The 20,283-nt window shown below is 39.6% G+C and overlaps 1 protein-coding gene across 1 annotated transcript in view; it reads left to right on the forward strand.

Moving 5' to 3' along the window:
• The window catches only part of LOC105086721 (spermatogenesis-associated protein 31D4), a 154,059-nt gene that overhangs the window by 37,345 nt on the left and 96,431 nt on the right, over window positions 1-20,283 (forward strand). Inside the window, exons 4-5 of the mRNA XM_064490291.1 lie at window positions 1,631-1,706; window positions 16,244-16,302. The gene's annotated coding sequence lies outside the window, so the exon portion shown is untranslated. The remainder of the gene's footprint in view (window positions 1-1,630; window positions 1,707-16,243; window positions 16,303-20,283) is intronic.

Below are 20,283 nucleotides of genomic sequence, written 5' to 3' on the forward strand. Positions count from 1 at the left end.
AGTACCCCACACACAGCAGGCTGTCTCTGAGTGAAGATGTTGATGTCCCTGGGTGACAGATCCGTTTGTATGCTCTGAAGACAAATATCCACCCTGTTCTAGAGCTCTATAAAGTAAACATGTGAGTGAATATGCAGGTAGAAAATTCAGGTCACCAGACACCGTAGTCACTGATTGACATGTTAAAATGATACTTTCATCCATAAGGAGATAATATTTCTAATAAATACACTGTTTAATTTTTCAAGTATATTCTTAAAACTCCTAGAAGATGTTCTGTTAATTGACAGAATATCAAAGAATATTTCCTTTTCTGTTCTTATGAAATCATCCATTTACTATGATAAAATTTATTTCTCCAGTTAAAATTTATATATTTTGAAGAAAATAGTAAGATTATTATAAATCATTACATAGACATCATAAATCATTTTAAAGACTACTGTTTTAGTTAATGTGGTATTCTACTGAAACTTCTAGTTTTATTACAGTATAATAATTAACAGCTGGCAAACTCTTACCTAAGGAATTTAGATTTTAAATTTTTAGCCTTTATCTATGCAGAACTGAAAACTGGAGTAATTATCTGAACGCTCTTGCTAGGCCAGTTCAAAATTCCTGCATCTCTTTTGTTTTTCAGTGAAACTGAACTTTATCTTCAATGGTCTGCTTTATTTTTCCCTGGGTGATAAAGGTAGAAATAATATTTCTCCAAATTTTTAGGAGGAAAAGTATTTTAAAAATATATGTTAAATGTTGATACTTCTGACTGCTTCTAATATCCTGAGATGATTAAAAGAGGACAGAGAGGGCTGGGAAACATTCAATTTAAAGTCTTTGCAAACTAGATTTAAAATAACGCTCATTTAAAATCTAAGATCAAATGTTCAAATATAATTTACTATTGGTAAATGCTAGGTTGTTCTTGAAGCAAGCATTACGTCAACGTTTTGTGGATTATTTTCTTAAATTTTAGACTTGACCGTTCATTCCTTTCACTTTTTATTCTGCCATTATTCCCCTTTTTCTTATTTTGCAAGAGGAGAGTTTTGTTTTGTTTTTTTTAAAGGAAATACCAGACATAATGAATGAAAATGCAAACAGTCACGTATTATTACTGAGCCTGACATAAACTGCGTTGGCATTACTATCTTCTACGTAATAAATACCTAAATATACCTTTCCTATTAAGATGTTTAAACTTGTGGATACTTATATTCTAATTAATGTTCGGATTTTTTTTTCCTATCAAATAATTTATCATTGGATTTGTCACTTTGCTAAGCCAGTTTCTTATTGGATGTGTCCGTTTTCCTCTCTTTTTATTAATTTTTGTCACCCCAAGACTGTATGCATAATTATTCTGTTTCACCAAGACAGAGTTATTAAATGCTCACAGGGGTCATGGATTTATCCAATTGTTTGTTATTCTTTCTTTCCTTTCGTTTCCTTTTTCTGCCTTGACGTTATCTTTACCTTTTAAGAAGGCAGGTAATAGGGAATAGACTTTGTAAAATATGATGCCTGCCTCATGAGACTGTTGGGGGAACTAAATGAGATGGTGGATATGGAAGCTCCTAGCTTCCACAGCGTGACATCAGTACTTACTTTTACTTTTTGGTCCTTTAAGGAATCTTTGACAAGCCTGACATATCCTCAGAACTGCTCTTCTGGACAAAATTTCACATTCAGTGAAATGAAAGCCTGTAAGTAACTAAGTCCAGCTCTTGTAGGGGTTACATTTAAATTAATAATAGGTAGATTAATAAGAGTTTTGCCAAAGGTGGGAGCCAGACAGTGTGGTGTGAAGGAAAGAGCCTTGGTCATGGGACAAGGACTGCGACTCAGTCACTGACCTGCCAGATGACCTTAGTCACTTTGCCTTTGGGCTTCAGTTTCTTCAGCTGTGTTAGAGTGTGAATGATCTCCAGGGTGCTTGTGGTTCTAAAACTTGATTCTACAAATGCAACACTTTAAAAAATGGATTTGTCCGTGTGGTGAAGAAAGTCCTGGAGGACGTACAGCACCTCACTCATGCTGGGAGTGCCTGGGTGATGGCGCGAGGGTGGCCTTCTTTCCTCCATCCCTTCCTCTTCTCTTCCTCCCCTGCCTCCTTCCCTTCTTCCCTCCCTTCCTGGTCTTATTTTTCCTTCCAACAATTACTTACAGCACCTTCCATGAGTCAGCCATTTTATCGAGGCCTTGGGATAGAAGGGTAAACAAGAATGTCTCAGTCTTGCATTTATGGAGCTAATAATCTTTTTATCTATATCTTTTTTCCATAAAAACTGTGAAACATTTAGAGAGCCTGAACGAACAGTACCTTGAACATCTGTATCCCCTAGATTTACCAACTGTTAACATTTTTTTCTCTCTCTCTGTGTATATACACAGATATGTATACATGTGTATACACACACACATTTTTCTAAACCATTTAAGAGTTGCAGACACTATGCTTCACCTCTAAGTAATTGAATGTACATTTCCAAGAATCAGTGTACTCTCTTAAGTAACCATAATACTTTTACCACAGCTAACTTAGGTGAACCCCCGCCCCCAAATTAGCACCAATCCTATAGAATTATATAATGCCTGTTCCATATTCAGATTTCTTTCTTTTTTTTTAAAAAATTTTGATGGGGAGGTAGTTAGGTCTCTTTATATATTTTTAGAGGAGATACCAGGGATTGAACCCAGGACCTCAGGCATGCTAAGCGTGTGCTCTACCACTTGAGCTATACCCTCCCCCCAGATTTCTTTAATTATTCCCAAGAATGTCTTTTATTGCTCTCTTCACCAAATCTGGGTTTACCCATCCAGGTTCAGACATTTTGTTTGGTTTTCATACCTCAGTCTCTTTTAATGTAGAATTGTCCTTTTTAAATGACATTTTTTTTTTTTAATGACACTGACTTTTGTGCAAAGTCCAAGCACCTTGTCTTATAGAACATTCAGCATTCTGGATATCTCTGTTCCCTTATGGTATCATATGACTTATCTCTGTATTCCCTGTATTTATTGTAATCTAGAAGGGACGTTTGATTAGATTCATGTTAAAAGTTCTTGGCAAAAATATTTTATAGGTGGAATTGTGTCTCTAGTTGAAGTTTTCTAGAAAGATCATTTATGCTTATGATTAAGAAACAGAAATAAATTCCAATTTACATTATACAATACATTGAAATATAGCAGAAAAAGCGTGAGTTTGCTAGCAGAGGCCTGGATTTGAGTGCAGATTCTGTTCTTGACCAAATTAACTAACATAGTAATTGAGCTCTCCGTAAAAGACCAGAGAAGACAGTCGCTGAAACGTGCATGTTTGTCCCTCTGCTGCACTCCTCACTATTTGTGTAAAACTGAGGCTCTTTTGTACTATCCCTCATCCTTGCCACCCTTCTCACCCCCACCCCAGGCTTCAGTGCCACCAATTCTCTATGCCAGATGTCCTTCCCTGAGAAATCTGAAAAATCTCTACCTTGCAGGGTTACTGTAAGAATGAAAGATTAGGAATAATATGTGTAGAGTACACCACACAGAGTCTGCCGCATTGGTATATGCTCAGTTCACCACCACTGTTACCGTTCCTACAGCAATAATGTGTAAGGAAGGGAGAGAGAATTTGAAAAGGGCCAGGGAAGTGGTATAGTCCAGAAGAGAGGAATATCCAGTTTTTAAGTGATGACTTCTAAAACCTTCCAAGAGTGTTTGTGCTTATGCAGTGACCTCCATAAAAGTTCAGCTGGGATGGTGCTACGACACAGTAATCATTAACATTTATGCAGCCCTTTACAGTTTACAAAGCACATCCACATTCATTATTATGTTTGATATACACCCTCTTTCACGAAGATCAGCTGTGCTTCATGCTTCGCCCAAGGACACTGCGTAATCAGTAGGGGAGCTCAAATTAGGAGTTCTGATTGTAGAACAGACTTCTTTTGCTGAAAATGTGCAGCCTGGAACAGACACCAAATGTCTCCTTTCCAAAAACCTGACCAAGGGACTCTTTCCTTATGGTGTAGGTTACTGAAGTGCTTAGTTTAAAGTTCTTTGAGTCTATTTTAGACCTACAGCCCCTCATCTGTCATATTTTATCTGCATTGGGTGACATTTCCTGTACTGTCGTGTGTTGTCACTCAGCCAGTATGCTTTAGTTATTTCTTGCCCTTTGCCCTAACAGAGAGAAGTGCCAGTTAATGAATCTGCATTAACACCATCACATGCATATGAAAAATGCATTTGAACCCTTCAGCTGGACTAACGTCCTTCCTAGCATTGTAGAGCATTGGGCAAATTAAAGGCTCATCCAAAAATTGGCCCTTGTGTTTTGAATTGGTGTTGACCTTGATATTTTTCACCTGGTCCTGGTTTTTTGTTTTTTTTTTTTTCATTAAGAAAATTATTACTATTTTAAACAAAAACTGACTTCTTTTGTTTAGCAAACTAGAGTAGCAGAAAACATCTTTGAGGAGATGACTTATTCTTTATAATTCAGTCTGAGGCATTTTCTAGTTTCTTTTGTGATTTCTTCTTAGCATCACAAGATATTTAGAGTTGTATTTCTTAATTTTCAAATATTTGTGAACTTTATAGTTAACTTGTTGCTAATGGTATCTATACTTCTGTTCATATTGACGTTTTAGCATAATTCTGTGGTGTCCAGGGAACAGGTGCTGAAAGATTTCAGTCTTGTGAAAGTAGCCGAGACTTGCTTTGCTGTCCAGCATACATCAGCTTTGTAAGTGCTCCAGGTGCACCTGAAGATGGAAATGTTTTCTGTAGCTGTTGGTAGGAATGGTTCTTGTGTATCAGTTACATCATGTGTTAATCTTGTTCAAATCATCTGTTATTTACTGATTTGCTTATTTTTCGCTTGACTGTTTGCTTACTCTACTATTTCCCAAGAGAGGTGTGTTAAAAAAAAATTCTCACTTAAAGTATGAATTCATTTCTTTCTTCAGTTTTTGCTATATATATTTTTTGGAGGCAAAGTTATTAGGTGCATACAAATTTAGAATACTCTGTCTTGTGAATGTAACCTTTTTCTCATAATGAAGTGTCCCTATTTGCCTCTAGGGATACTTTCTGCTTCAAAGACTGCTTTGATACTAATATAGCTGTATGTGTTTCTTCTGGTTAATATTTGCACCCTTTTTTTTTTTTTAATCATTCTTTGCTTTTTTCTATCTGATTATTCTCACTCTATTTAATATTTCATGTGTCTCTCCTTAATATTTTGCCATATTTCCTTAACACATTTTTGCTCATCTTTTAAAATTAAATTATGGACATTGTGACTTTAGCATATATTCTCCCCAGTAATCACCTAATATCATCTAATACCCAGTCTATACTCAGATACTCGCAATTGTTCATAAGGTGACTTTTATAACTGTGTGAGTCATTGCATTTGACTGTGTGGCTCTTGGTCTTTCAGAATCTAGAGTAAGCTAACTTAATTGATGCACAGTTATATCAAGAGTGACTGTAAGGAAATGAAACAGACATTTTAAAGCTTATCCTTTAATATATATATAAGAAATACAGTCAATACATCCCATTTATAATAATAATCTGAAAAACACAGAATGTAGAAATGAAAAAATAACAAATATTTTTACATCTTCCACCGATTGTGAGCATGGCTATCTTCCTGGTATATTTATCTATTTCTGATTTTTGAAGAAATCTTAGTCTGTTTCACATTATATGCTAATTATAGAGGCTGAGAAGTGAAATTTCTGAAGCTAAAGGTGTAGCCTCTTTTAAGACTTTCCAGGAAAGTGTTCCAAATTTCAACAGTCCCCGGGTGCCTAAGCTTACTGCACTAGAAGGGATGTCCTCTTCAAAATGGACACCACATGGGTAATTAGTTATCATGGATATTTAGTTATTGTGGAAAATTAGTTATCATATACCTGTAATGGCTACTTGTCTTTTGCCCACCTGTGATAAAAACTGAAAATGCCAGATACTTTCCCAGCATCCCTTGAAGCTAAGTCTTTGGCATATAACCTGGGATAAACCAGTCAAATTGCCCCCCTTCAGACTTTGAGGTTGAAGCCATTTACGCAAAAAAAGCAGGCACAGTGGAGAATCCCTCCAGGGGATGTAGTGGCAACTGCCGGGAGCAGGTCAGCATCTGATTCGCAGTGCTGAGGTAGTAGCTCAAGCCACGCGGTCCAGCATTCACTGGTGGTGGCAGCAGTGTCCTCACCAGAAGGGCTCTGGCAGGAGTTGGACTGTGGTACTGGCCATTGTCTTATTCTTTCCCATTCTTTGAGCCTGGTTGTCCAGCTTTCCCTGATCCCCTGTCAAGTCCCCATATCCTTTAATAAATTACTTCTCTATTGAAACCAGCCAGAGTCTGATTCTACTGCTTACAGAAAAGGAACTCGACTACATTTCCTTGCAGGGATTCTCCCGTGTAGGGCGGGACCTGTTTCAAATGGCAGGAGAGTCAGTGTGTGCACAAGGGAGGTCTGGAGGAAGAGAGAGTGCTCAGCAAGTTAACTTCTCAGGACTAGGAGTTGGGAGGAGTCTGGCTGAAACTGGGTCAATATTGGAAGGAAGGTAAGAGCAGCTTCTTAAGAAGGTAGCATGTATCATTCTTGGGCACTTGGTCCGGTTGTCAGCAGAGTGATTGCAGGGCCAGTTCAGGAGCCCAGCCCCTATAAATGTGACACCAGAGATGTTAGGCCTCCAGATGGATAGTAAGCCAAGCGGCCTTGGTTGGGACCAGCTGTGTACCTGAGACTCTAGGTGGGGTAAGGGACAATAGCAGATGAAGCTGTGCAGACTTGAAGTGGAAGCTGACAATCGCCATGGGAGGCCATGACACCACTTTTGGAAATTCTCTTTGGCAGTTTATTTAGAATCAGTGTCTTTCTTTTCTTTTTCTTTAATTGAAGTCTAATTGATTTACAATGTTGTATTAATTTCTGGTGTACAGCATAGTGATTCAGTTGTGTGTGTATATATATATTCCTTTTCATATGCTTTTTCATTATAAGCTATTACAAGGTATTGAATATACTTCCCATTGCTATACAGTAGAAATTTGTTGTTTATCTATTTTATATACAGTCGCTTGTATCTGCAAAACCTAAACTCCCAATTTATTCCTCCACTCTCTCTTCCCCCCTGGTAACCATACGTTTGTCTTCTATGTCTAAGTCTGTTTCTGTTTTGTTAATAAGTTCATTTGTGTTTTTTTTTTAGAGTCCACATGTAAGTAATATCATATGGTCTTTTTCTTTCTCTTTCTGGCTTATTTCACTTAGTATGACAATCTCCAGGTCCATCCATGTTGCTACAAAGGGCATTATTTTATTCTTTTTTAGAACTAATTTTCAAGTAATACAACCAAAGCAGCCCATTTTACATAAGAGGTCGACTTTGTGTCTGATCAAAGCCAGTATTGCCCCAACTCAGTCACCTTTCCCACAGGGATAGGCTCAGAATTAAGTAAAAATTTAAATAAATTTTGGCCACGTTAAAAATCTGGAAAACCAAGATAGTAACCACTGGAGATATTTTAAAAAGGATCACCAGCTCTAAAGGCACTCTTTAGAATAACTGTTTACTTAGGCTTTATATGTTTCCAAAGCTATACCAGTGCTTCTCATCAACCATCGTCTTTAAATCTGTCAACCACCCTGAAAGTAGGTATTAGTAACCTTCTTTTACAGGTGAAAGCAGAGGCTGAGGAGTGAATTACCAGACAAGATAGCATGTGAGTGGTAAAGTGAGGATTCAAACCCAGGCCTGGTTCATGCTAAAGCACATGCTCTTTCTGGAGGCGGTGCTGCGGGAGGACCAGAAATACGTGAAACAATTTCAGCATTGCTGTTGTCTCCCCAGGAGACTGCTTTACAGGGACCAATGCACACATGACTCCATACAGTCCAGACTTGAGAAGTCACCATTAACATACACCGAAGCCCATTTGTAAACTAACCCACAGGATTCCACCCAAAAGCTGCGAAATCTTTGATTAAGGGCTGAAAAACAGTGAAAAGTAATCAACGGTAGATCTGACTACAACTCAAGTTATAAAACGCCATCACTGATTTTCATACTCAGCAGAATTATTTTTAATGATAAAAAATAATCATAATCCTCACTCTGCTACCTCAGTGACACATTGAAAAATTAGCCTTGCTTGTGAAGGGCATTCTTTCTGGGCACTTCTTTTGTTAAGGACCACACACACACATAATACTAAAAATCCAACCCTCTAGAGTTCGCTTGGCTAACAGCAGGCTGGTCTTCAGACTGCCGTGAATGCCCAGGAGAAAGGAGAAAGAAGGGGGGCCAATCACTTAGTGGCAGTGCTTTCACAGTTCCTCACCACAAACAGAGAGGGAGGGACTGTTGTGTAGGGGCTAGTGAGGGGCAGGTGGGGGGCCTGTGGTTGGGCTGGAGGCGGTGAGGATTTCAGATTTTCTTTTTTAAAATAATAGTCTGCTGCATGGGCATCAGCAGGCGGTAGGGTGGCACTTGTCCCACCAACCCAGTCATCGTAGAGTTGTCTCTGTGTCGTTAGGAGCTGGGTTGGGGGCCAGTGCAGGGGGTTGCTAGGCAGATCAAGTCTTAAATTGTCTTTGTTCACCTTGGGTCGTGCTCTGTTCTCTTTACCTCCCAATCACTGACGGGGTGGGAGTTGTTCATGTGGCACTGTGTTGTCTTAAGTTTTCCTAAAAACACCAACCACTGCTGCCACCACCACCACCAGTCAAACAAACAAAAACTTCCTGCTTCCCAGATCTGTCCCCCAGGGAAGATTCAAAGGCTGTTCTGAACCAGATGGCCACTGCTGTCTCTGCTCTCATCTGAATGTAGGCTTGGTGGTGAGAGGCAGGCAAGAGCCCAGCAGAGGGGTCTTCCATGCCGTTGCCTTCCTGCTAGTTGTTTCAGACGTCCCAGCTCCAGCCAGACATCCTAGATGGTCTGTGCACAGCAGGCAAAAAAAACCTCCTGTTCTGTAAAAATAACTCCTTTGATTTCCCCCAGCCTGGGACCCTGCTTAGTTAGGGGCAGTGACCAAGAGACGAGTCATCTCTGGCCATCCTGGGGAGTGAGGAAGGGACCACCCATGGCTTCCCAGCTGCACTGCCTGTGGAACAGAGGCTTCAGAAGCAAAGGATTTAAAAAATATATATAGTAATATTTTTTAAACAATGAAAAAAGACCTCTCTGAAAATCCTTGCTGTTTCCTACTGTCTCTTAGAGCAATTGCCCTTTCATTAGTGTGGTGTAACAATGTGGAGAGTTTTTTTTTCTCACTTTGATATCAGCCTAATTCTTGAGATTAAGCTTGTGGCAAGCCACCTACCACGAGGTAGCTGAGAGAGAGTTGTAACTGGGAATCACCACCTCTCAGCTATTAGACCTTTAGCTATTGTACATTTTCATGTCCATCCTTTGAGGAGTGAGACATTAATGTATTGTTTTATTACTCAGGGTCCCTCCCCTTGGTTGTTGGCAACCAAAATGCAAGTTGAACTTGGCTAGGAAAAAGGGAGGATTTATTGGAAGGATATTGGGATATTTTAAGTAACCGAAGGCAGGATTAGAAGTCAGTCTGCGGGAAAGACAAGGAAACAGGCAGAAATTTAATACAAAACAGTAAAATTAGGAGCCGAAGTGCTCCCAGGATTTTCCTCCTCAGTCTTCATCTCTGTTCCTCCTGGTTGTCCAGGTCTTTCTCTCTCAGTGTGGATCTCGAGTTTCACGATTGTCAGTTAGAACACCTAAGGGGCACTGACTTCATTTCTCAATTCCAGATAGAAAAGTTTTAGGGAGTGTGCTGATTGCCGTGGCTTGACTCAGGGACCCCAGCCTGGTCCAGTCAATTGTGTCAGTGGGTGGGGTTATCTCAGAACGCGGTGGCCCAACCCTCTTGAACGACTTGTTTGGAGGGTGGAAAGGAGTAGTTCCAAGAAGGGAGTTTCTTTCTTGGAAGGAGAAAGGGAGGTTCTAGTCAAACAAAATAGCAGATACCTACTATGAATATATGTAATCTACTTGCACATAGGTCTGTAAAGGATTCTTGATCTGATTTTGACCATCTTGGCAACCAGAGTTTTGATAAAAGCCAGAAATTAAAAACTTAACCCAGATACATATATATGGCAAGAACTATAGGATTCATTCATTCATTCATTCATTCACTTTAACATAGGACTCCAAAGAAGACAAAATATTGAGAATGACTGGATTCACATTTCTAAAGAAAACCAAATACATGGTAGTTTACGCTCATATTTACACACACTGTTGTGTAAGAGACTTGAGTGAGTTTTTATGTTCAGCTCTGGTTCCTCCTCCTGAAAGAAGCAGTGACACCTGCAAATTCATGTGGCTGAGGGAATTTTCTGTGCTCTTCTGGACCAGATTCTCTCCTGCATGTTCTCTATTGTATTTGTCTTATTTTACGTCCACTTTTTGCCTTGGGGCTCTTATTTCTGAGCTTTGCCTCTGCCAGTCTGCTGGAACAGCCGTGTTCACTGTGGCCCCTTGGCCTGAGTGGGTTCTCCCCATACACTCTCAAGGGGATCCACTATCATCTGCTGAGGTGGCTCCCTCTCCAGGTGCTGATGGTGGGTGGAATATTTGAAGCCCCTTCAGTGAGATGCACCTCCTCTTGACTGGTGTCTGAGGAGCACATAAATAGATGGCTCCTTTCCTCAGCTCCCCAATGTCATCTTACGCACCAAACGGCCCTCCTCCACACCACCCATCTCCCTGACTCTCCCTGCCACGATATGTTGCCAGCAGCTTAGATATTACTGTTCATTAATTCATGCCTAACATGCAGTGGCTTATACTAGGTGTTATTGAATGTCTAAAAATAGGCACGGAGCCTGGAAGTGAGAAGGGAAAATTGCAAAATGGCTAGGGGGAAAAAATGATGGGACACAGAGCAGACCTTCTGATATTCTTCCCTGTGGTTATCCTTTGCTGGTTAAATAAGATTAATATTCATGGTGAACCAAGGGCAATTAGCTACTTCAGATGTTTTACTTTTTAGCCTTTTCTAAAATCCGTGTTACTTATTGAATTTAACAGAACTTTGCCTTGATTGGGGCCATTCGTATAAGACATTTGCTTTACATGTTTGCAGGCATGTTTGTGTGTTTGCATTTCTCAAGTTTTGCCTATCAAATCAGGCAGCTCATTTCAGCAAATATACTTCCACATAAACATGACCATAATCACGGCATCAGACTGTACTAAAACAAGCCCCCCAAATGGTCTTTAGGAGTAAAAGGTTCTGTGCTTTCTATTTATAGGAAGAATTTGGGGAAAGGGAGGAGAATTGGGGTTTATTTTTAAAATAGTGTAACCAAGTATCTGAATGAAATGCAGGATTGTAGGCTAGTATTTTCTAACTGTAACCTGAACACCTGACAGGGCAAAAAGATTGCAGGATTCTTATCCGCAATGATTGCTGAACAGCAAAGCTTTCAGCTTTTTTTTTTTAATGGAAGTATAGTTGATTTACAATATTAGTTTCAGGTGTGCAGCATGGCAATTCAATATTTTAATAGATTGTCTCCATTTAAAGTTATTACAAAATAATGACTATGACCTTTCTGCTTTTCTTTCCTCTTCTGCTTCCCCGGGACACCACTCCTTGTTAAGTGTTAGCCCACTGCTTCCTCTCATCCCTTGTTTTCTAGGAAACCTGGCTAAGGCATCTTCTAACATGCTGTCAACATGATTTCATAAATAGTCATATTACTGTGGTTTTATTTAATCTTTCTAACAAATCTATAAAATAAATAGCTGAGACCCACTCATTAGAAATGTCAGGACTGGAATGTGTATCCACAATTTTTGATTTTAAGTCAAGGACCTTTCTCGTCATCCACAGTCCTCAAATTAGGGTCTGAGGATCCTTGAAGTCTGCAGTTGTATTTTCAAGGGGCCTTGAGTTCTCTGCAAGAATTTAATTTTGTGTGTTCATTTTGATGGTAATAATAAATGACTATCAACATATTTTGGTTCCTTTGGATGATCAACTTAATAGAGAGCTACCATGTGCTTTCAGGACCTGCATTTTTGTCTGTGTTTGAGATTTTGTTGGTGCCAGGGAGTGCCACTTGAATTGCTGGAGACAAATGATTTGGAAAATATGTGCGCGCGCGCACACACACACACACACACACACACACACACAGGCAGTTAATATGTGAAGGTTGCGTTCTCACCAAGTGAAGGCCAGATGACTTCATCACAGGATGTATGGAGGACGGCTCTGCGTAGTTTAAATGGAGACAAGAGGTGGAAGCATTGAGTCATTACACAGTGTGTGGTCGACACACTGGACTCAGAGGAGCCTGCACATCATGGGGAGTGCCACATTCAGGTCGCCAGGTAGAGTGGCCATCTGCATGTGTCCCATTAGATTAAAACTGTTGGCTTGAACTTTGAGTCCTACATTTGTTGATCAGCAACTTGATTTTAATATTATTGTTGTATGATCTCTATGTGGACATTCTTTAAGTCTAGTTTCTCACTATATGAAATTATTTTATAATTTTTTTATTGTCTTTTGTTTGTTTGTTTTACAACTGGGATATAAATGTTTAGAGAGCAAAGGCCTTACTTGTCTAATTTGCTTTTTCATGACAGTTGGAGCCTTGGGGATGGAAGGAATCTAGGGAGACCTTGTAGACCAAGTTGTGTCTAGGACATAACTCTAAGGAATTGTAGTATTTGAGAGGTGAATAATAGAGGGTAAGCTGGCAATGGAAACTGAAGGAACATCCAGACAGAAAGAAGAGTAATATCATGGAAGATGCTGGAAGACAGTGTTTCAAAAAGGAGGTCAGAGTCAACAGTATAAACTGCTGCCTGGAAGATAAATATGTAAGTGTCTCTTGGCTGTGGTGACTTAGAAGACATTGGTGACCTTGGGAGAAGTATATTTTGTTGGAATGATGGGGTGGAAATCCGCCTGGAGTGGACAGAGAGAGGCATGAGAGAGGAAGAAGTTGAGGCAATAAATGTGAACAGCTCCACTCCTTCATGACACGTGGCTGTGAGAGATCCAAGGATGTAGCTCAAGTTGGACGTGGAGATGAGGGAGGATTTTTTTTTTTTTTAATGGGATATAGTTGAGCTGATGGACTGAAGCTAGAAAAGAAGTTGAAGTTGAAGGAAAAAGAGAGATGGGGGATAATGGATGTCACCAAGTCTGTGAGAGGCAAGAGGGATGGAGTCTGAAGACAGAAAGAAGTGGGCTTTAAAACAAGTAGGGCATCACTTCCGTTATGATAGGTGAGAAGGCAGGGTATTTACCCAACACCTGCTACTAGGAAACATCAAGGGGCTTGGTCCCCTTCCTGGAGAAGCTGTAGTCCAGTTGGAGTGGCAAGATGTTGCAAGAGAAAAGAATAATAACTCAGACTGATAAGCCTCCAGGCAATGAGTGCTGTAGCGTTTCACAGGAGAGCAGGATCAGCTCCGGATGCTGTGATCAAGGAAGTTTGCACAAGAAGTGGCATTTGATTTAGAACTTGAAAGCAGAGTAGGATCTTACTAGCTGGAGATACAAGTGGTGAGAGAAAATAAAGGAGAAGAAGGGTGCATTTCATGTAGAGGAACTGGCATGAACAAAGGATTGAAGTAGTGTACTTCAATCAGTTTATCCTTCAGCAAAGAAACAGGAACTTCTTCCTTTTTTTTTTTTTTTTGGATCTGTACTGTGATGGAACACGACAATTTAGAGGAAGAAAGAGACTTTAGAGATGATCCCGTCTAATGTGCTTATTTTTCTAGGTATGAAACCTGAGATACAGAGAAATAGAAGTGACTATTGAAAGTCACAAAATTCTTAAGTGAGAGGCTCCAGCTCACAAATGTAGTTTCCATAATAACATTATTATACATGCTGTAAGGGTAGAATACATTCAGTAAAACCATGCCTAATTTTATTGAATTCCATCAGAGGTGCAAGGGAGGTAAAGACCATAAGAACTTTAGTTTTTTGTTTGTTTTTTTTAAAGAGATATAGTTACATAGTCATGGTGATTATAAGAATTCTAACACAGTTTTGCTATGGAGACATTTCATTGTTACCTGCGTTAATAAAGAGATAAGAATCATTTGTTATTAGGAGATTAACTGACAATTGCTTTCATTTCACTAAACTTACTCTGGTCTCCTATGCATTGGACAAATTAAGCCCCAATTGGCCAAAAGTAAATTTGAAGAAAAATTTATGTCAACTCTAAGTGTGTATTTATAATATAGGAAGAGGAGGGGCTATTAGTTTTTTATGGTAGCTGTAACCACACACACTTAGTGGCTTACACAAGTATACTGTCTTATAGTTCTCAAGGTTGGAAGTCTAGCATAGGTCTCACTCGGCTAAAACCAAGGTTTTGGCAGAGCTGTGGTGCTTTGGGGAGACTCCAGAGTAGTAGCTGTTTTCTGGTTTTTCCAGTTTCTAGAGGCTACTTACATTCTTTGGTTTGTGGCATCCTTCCTCCGTATTCACAACCAGCAACATCGCACCCCTCTGGCACTTTCTTGTTACTGAAGAACTTGATCTTCCTCTGACCACACCTAGCAAAGAAATTCTCTGCCTTGAATGCCTGTGTGATTAGATTGGGCCCACCTGGTTAATCCAGGATTGTCTCTTCATGTCAGGATCCCTAGCCTTAATCACATCTGCATCCTTTGCCATGTAAAGTAACAAATTCACAGGTTCTGAAGTTAGAACTGGGACATACTTGGGGGGAGGGGCATCGTTTGGCCTACCACAAAGAAGAAGGAGGAAAAGAAATACTACAGATTATCAAAGAGATGACTTAGATAATTAGAGAGGAAAATGAGCATCAAGAGCCAGTATAAATCCACAAAATCATAGCAAATACCATTTTCTTATTTGATGGAGTCACTGGGCAAATGGATGTGGGGATGCTGGGCACCAGTCTGTCAGCCTGGTTTCTCTCTTAGGATGTTCTTGTGGAAGGATGAAGGGATGTGTGTCAGATGTCAGTGCAGGAGCTCTGTTCACAACTCATTAAACAGCCGATGAAAAGTGGGAATAGATGTAAAACCTGGATGAAGGCCCCCTGATGTGTCACGGGGCTTTGTGTCCTTGGTCCCTCTTTAGTCACAGCTTTGTCAGTCACTTGGATAAGGACTTAAAGGTCAAGTTTATCAAATCTGCGGGCAACACAATAGGATCAAAAGTTAGAGAAAATCTTCATAAACTGGGAAGAGATGATGAAAGCACATGAACCATAACAATAGTAAATGTGAAATCTTAAATTTCAGGGAGAAAATCAGTTAAATACAGGATGGATGGTACTAGGTTTGTACTAGTTTTATAAGGCAGGGAAAGAAAGAAAAACAATGAATGTGTCTGTGAAAGTAGAAGTAACATTCAAAGGCATCAATTAATGATTTTTGAGCATTTGCTATGTATTGGGTGCTGTCCTAGGGGCTTTACATATGTCATGCATTTTCACCCTAAAAAAAAAGGACAAACACCTTAGATCTGTCTCAGATAAATTTAGGGTTTGGAGATGTAAAGTGACTTGCCCAAGATTACAAAATTATCTGTAAATACAAATTTTGAGTCTGACTCTGAAGCCCATACTCATACAATAGAATCACAGGATTATTTTTTAAAAGCCAAGGAATTGTAATTGCAGAGTGGAAATACGGTGCCTAGATCATTACAGAAGAAATCTTGTATGTATCTTCCAGTTTGAGCTTTTCACAGTAAGAGAGGACTTGATAAACTTGAATGTGCACAGACAAGTATGACCAGGGTGATGAGTAGCTTGGACGCAAAGCCTACGAGGAGTGATGGAAAAAACTTAGTGTATTTTGCCTACAAGACACTTAGGCTGTGCTGGTTGGCACAAAAGTATAATTGCTCTCTAAAAATATTTGAAGACAGAACAGTTTTCTCTTCTGGAACTTGTGTGGAGGCAGATTTTATTCAAGAGAATTTATGTGAATGATTTATGTCATGAAGTCAGCATTTAAGGACAGGCTTGGTGTGAGTTCTTTGGAAGTAGCAATGAAAGTACTTTCATATTTGGGGTTAAATGATGCTTGGCAGGTACTCAATATGTGTGTGCTGAATGCCTTAACAAGTGATTTTGTCAGGGACATATAAGAAATTAGTGACTTAAGAAGCAAGTTAGAGAGGTGGACTCTAGGGTTATTGCCAAGTTTGAGATTTTTCTTTGATTTGATTTGATTTTAGATTGTCAACTTGAAATAAGAAACCCACAGCCCTGGGTCTTCTGCCTCTCTGCCTAACTGGTAAGTCATTGCAAAGTTCCAGTGGCCTGATTAACACTAAGTTCTAATGACCTGAATGTCAACATCAAAAGTATTGCATATTTGCATTACTAATAGGTCTCTTTCTAAACATGTTGACATTTTAATTGCTCTTGAGTAGCTTCCATTATTTTTTCCCTTGCATTTTGGCAAGATTGATGGGATAAATCATAGAAAAACAAATTAAATTTGCAATCTAGCCACTTTCTGTAAACAAGCTAGCAATGTAAGGGTCACTGAGGAGTCATAGCTATGACAATAGCTGCCTTGAGTCAAGTGGAATTGGTTTAGAGGATTCATTTAGAAAGTGAGCCATAAACTGTAGAGCAGTAAAGATGATCAAGAGGATACGGACGTGCAAGGAGATAGCACAGAACTAGGGCAGAGTCGGCAGTGGCCTATATTGTACACTTGAAGAGCCTCAAGAAAGGCTGTTGTCCAGCTTTAATGTGTTCAAAAATAATGTTGAGGCCATACATGTATATCAAAATGCCACCTTTAATAAACCAGTTAACAAGATATATAAATGTTACTCACCTGTGGTCCCAGTGGAGTAGACAGCCGAATTTTCCCTAACATTCCTGTATTTCTTTTGCTCTGTTCTGATGCCCAGCTGCTGGACTCAAGTGAGGTGGATGTCACTGAGTTGGCAAGAGTGCAGTGCTTTTAGATCCACTTCCCCAACCCACCAGCATTTTATACCCAGTTGTTTGTAACTCCTGCCATTATTAAGTCTCACAGAGTTCATTATAATGTGACACCATGTCATCATTGATACTTACAAGTGACACATTTGTATAGTCATTCAGCCCTTTGGAAGATGCCCCACTGAAATTTAATTTTGGTGATTCCCAAGTCATTTTCCCATTACAGTCATCCTAGCTACCAACTACCTAACTCTTAGGTAACTGAAATTATTTTTTTTTCCTTAGGTGCCTGAAATTCCCACTATTAGAGTTGTTAGCTTTCAGAGAAGACTGTTTAGGAAAGATAATCCACTAAATCACTTGAATAGAGTTAGTTTATCAGATTAGTGTGGCTATCTTTACTTTCTTAGGATCCCCTGTGTATCACTCAGGGTCCCTTTAGGAAATGAATGGCATACTCAAGCTGGGCAATTGAGAAGAGTTGAATGAAGGGGTTATTTACAGATTGTGTGTGCCTTAGGAACAGCCCATGCAGGTGACACATGGCTTCATTATCATACCTAGCCAGGATGGGGCGAGGGACAGTTCCTGGAACCTGGAGAGGTGGTAATGTATGAAGAGGCTCCCTGAGAGTTGCTGTGACATTTGGTGGAGGGACGAAGCAGGGAGCAAGCTGGAGAATAAATAGCCAGCCTTTACTCTTCTCTCTCCTTCTATACACTGTTGGTCTCCCACACTGACTAAACCCAAACAAAACCAGAGGACAAGGAAGCCCACTGGAGTCATCCACGGAAGTCAGTCTCCAGGGGCAGGGTGGAGAGTGGATCTGGAGGAGCGACCAGAAGAGATCCAGGACAGTCTGTAGTGCAGTTGGTGTTCCCACTGTGCTCCACCTCCTTACAGTCACGGGTCCCTTGGGCCATCCTGGCTATGGTTTCTGCTCCTCCCTTCGCCCTGCAGCTGTTGTCCACATAACCCCATCTGAATCTCCCACAGACACCTCCCCCTCAGCATGCCCTGAATGAACTCATCACACTCATCGTCTTTATGCCGTTTATTCAACCTGCACCTTCTCTTATGATCTGTCATAGTTAAGGTATCACTAGCCTTGTGCCCAAATCGGAAGTCTAGGAATCCTTTTATACTACAGCCTTTCTCTCACCCCAACATCCCATCGCCAGTTCTGCTGATTTTGCCGTCAAGATACTTCTCTGTCAAGGACGAGGCAGATCTGCAGCTGAAGCAATCCCTGAAGAGGTTGACAGCTGAAGGCCGTCTGCTGACTGCACTTTCTGTAGCTGGAACAGCACCTCTTTTCCTGAAGGGGGATGGAGCCGTGCATTGCAATGCTCACCACAGGCCAGATAGTTTTCTTGGCATTTCTAGGGTCTGCCGTACTATATAGGACCTGCAGACTGTGGGCGGGGACTGAGCAGTGGTTGTCCTTCTCAGTCAGGCTTGTGATCTCTGGTTCTCCCTGCTCCCTAGTGTGTGGAACACTGCCTGCTACATGTATTGACATTTCTGGTAGTCCTTAGGAGACTGCCACCCTGTTAATGACTAACAAATGTTTGCTGAACTGAACAAAAATCAATATTGCTGAGTTACACTTCTTAAGAACATTCATATATATTTATTTAATCCTTTAAAACAGCCCTAAGAGTTAGATATACTGATCACCCCCATATTACAGATGAGGAAACTGAGTCCCAGAGTGGCTCAGTGACTTGCTCAGGATTATGACTTATGTCAACTGTTCTGATTTAAAACCTCATGCTCTTCCATGATGACATACAAAGGTCATGGGATGTTTCTGCTGGAAAGTGACTGGGTCTGACATGATTGGGACATAGATCTTGACTAGTCTTGGCTAGATGGGAAGAAAAAAATATTTTAACAAAACGCAGAATATTCAGGGAGAAAGAAATTGGAAAATTCCTAAGCTGGCAGCAAGGACTGGAAAGGGAGACTATTCTTTTAGGACCTTCTTTTCTCAGATGGTTTCAAAGGAGGAAAAACAATTAGAGCTGCAAGGGGGAGCAGGAGACAAGACAAGGTTGATGATCAAAGGGGAGAACAATGTAGGAAAATAGCAACATTTCAGACGCAGCGACACACACGCTGAAAATGTGTCAGCAGTGCGAGGTCACTGTTAACTGCCAAGAATAAGACTGAAATAGATTGTTAAATGAGAGACCATATTGTTAAGACTGAGTTGTTTGCCTGCCTCAAAAGGACAAAATTCTGAGAGGTGGGATGAAAGAAAATTTATCCAATTGACTCTAAAATGGAAATATGATGGCTCCAGTGCTGGGTATGGATTAGAACTTTGTTTTTTCATTACACTAAACTTGAGTAGTCAAAACGCTTTGGAAATAACATTTTTCTTCTCTACATAATTTTAAATGAAGGATTTGTTTTTTTCAAAAAGATGCCTTTTATTAAAAAGCTGGGAGACAAAATTCTTGTCTTCATCTCAAATAAAGCTATTTTAAAGTTCAATTATTATGGTTACAGAATACTCATTTCAGACAGGAGAGATTTTAGGTATAGGGATATAAATATGAAGAATATAAAAAACATACAATTTTCATCATTGTGAAAATCGTATTATAAAGTCTCAGAAGTGACTTTTCTACTTTGTAGCTTGGAATCACACAGATTTTTCTTTAAGTTTGGAAACATAAGTGAAAACAGTATTGATAAAACTGGGAGTTTTGGTTGAAGAAGGCACAACTATTAAGTGGAAAATTACCAGTGGCAATTTCCTTAGATTTCATTAGTTGAGGTAAATATATATGCTTAAATCATCTTTCACCATAGTGTCTATCTGTCTATCTACCTACCTATCTATTTTTAGGGATCAAATGAATGGTAATTGAGACGCAGAAAACTATGACAAAAGGAGCAATATACATGGTTAATACCTGGATAAACAGAATATTTTTCCTACTTAAATTCTTTAAAATACTTACAACTCTTGAAGGCAAAAATTATAACATGTCTGATGGGGTTTTCAGTGTAAGTGGATGTAATGTGTATGACAGTGGCAACATAAAAGGGAAAGGGACCTCATATGGTGGTAAATTTCTACATTTCACTTGAAGTGGTAAAATGTCAATTCTAAGTAAACTGAAGAGTTGGGTATATTATATTTACTAGAAAAAATTCTAAAATATTTATATAGCAAAATATAGCAAAAAGCCAGTAGGTAAAATAAAATGCTAAAAATATTTTTAAATCCAGTAAAAGTCAGAAAAGGGGAGACAGAGGAACAAAAACACAGAGAGAACAAACAGAAAACAAATAAATGGTA

Source organism: Camelus dromedarius, chromosome 10 (assembly GCF_036321535.1).
Source record: "Camelus dromedarius isolate mCamDro1 chromosome 10, mCamDro1.pat, whole genome shotgun sequence".
Taxonomy (NCBI): Eukaryota; Metazoa; Chordata; class Mammalia; order Artiodactyla; family Camelidae; genus Camelus; species Camelus dromedarius.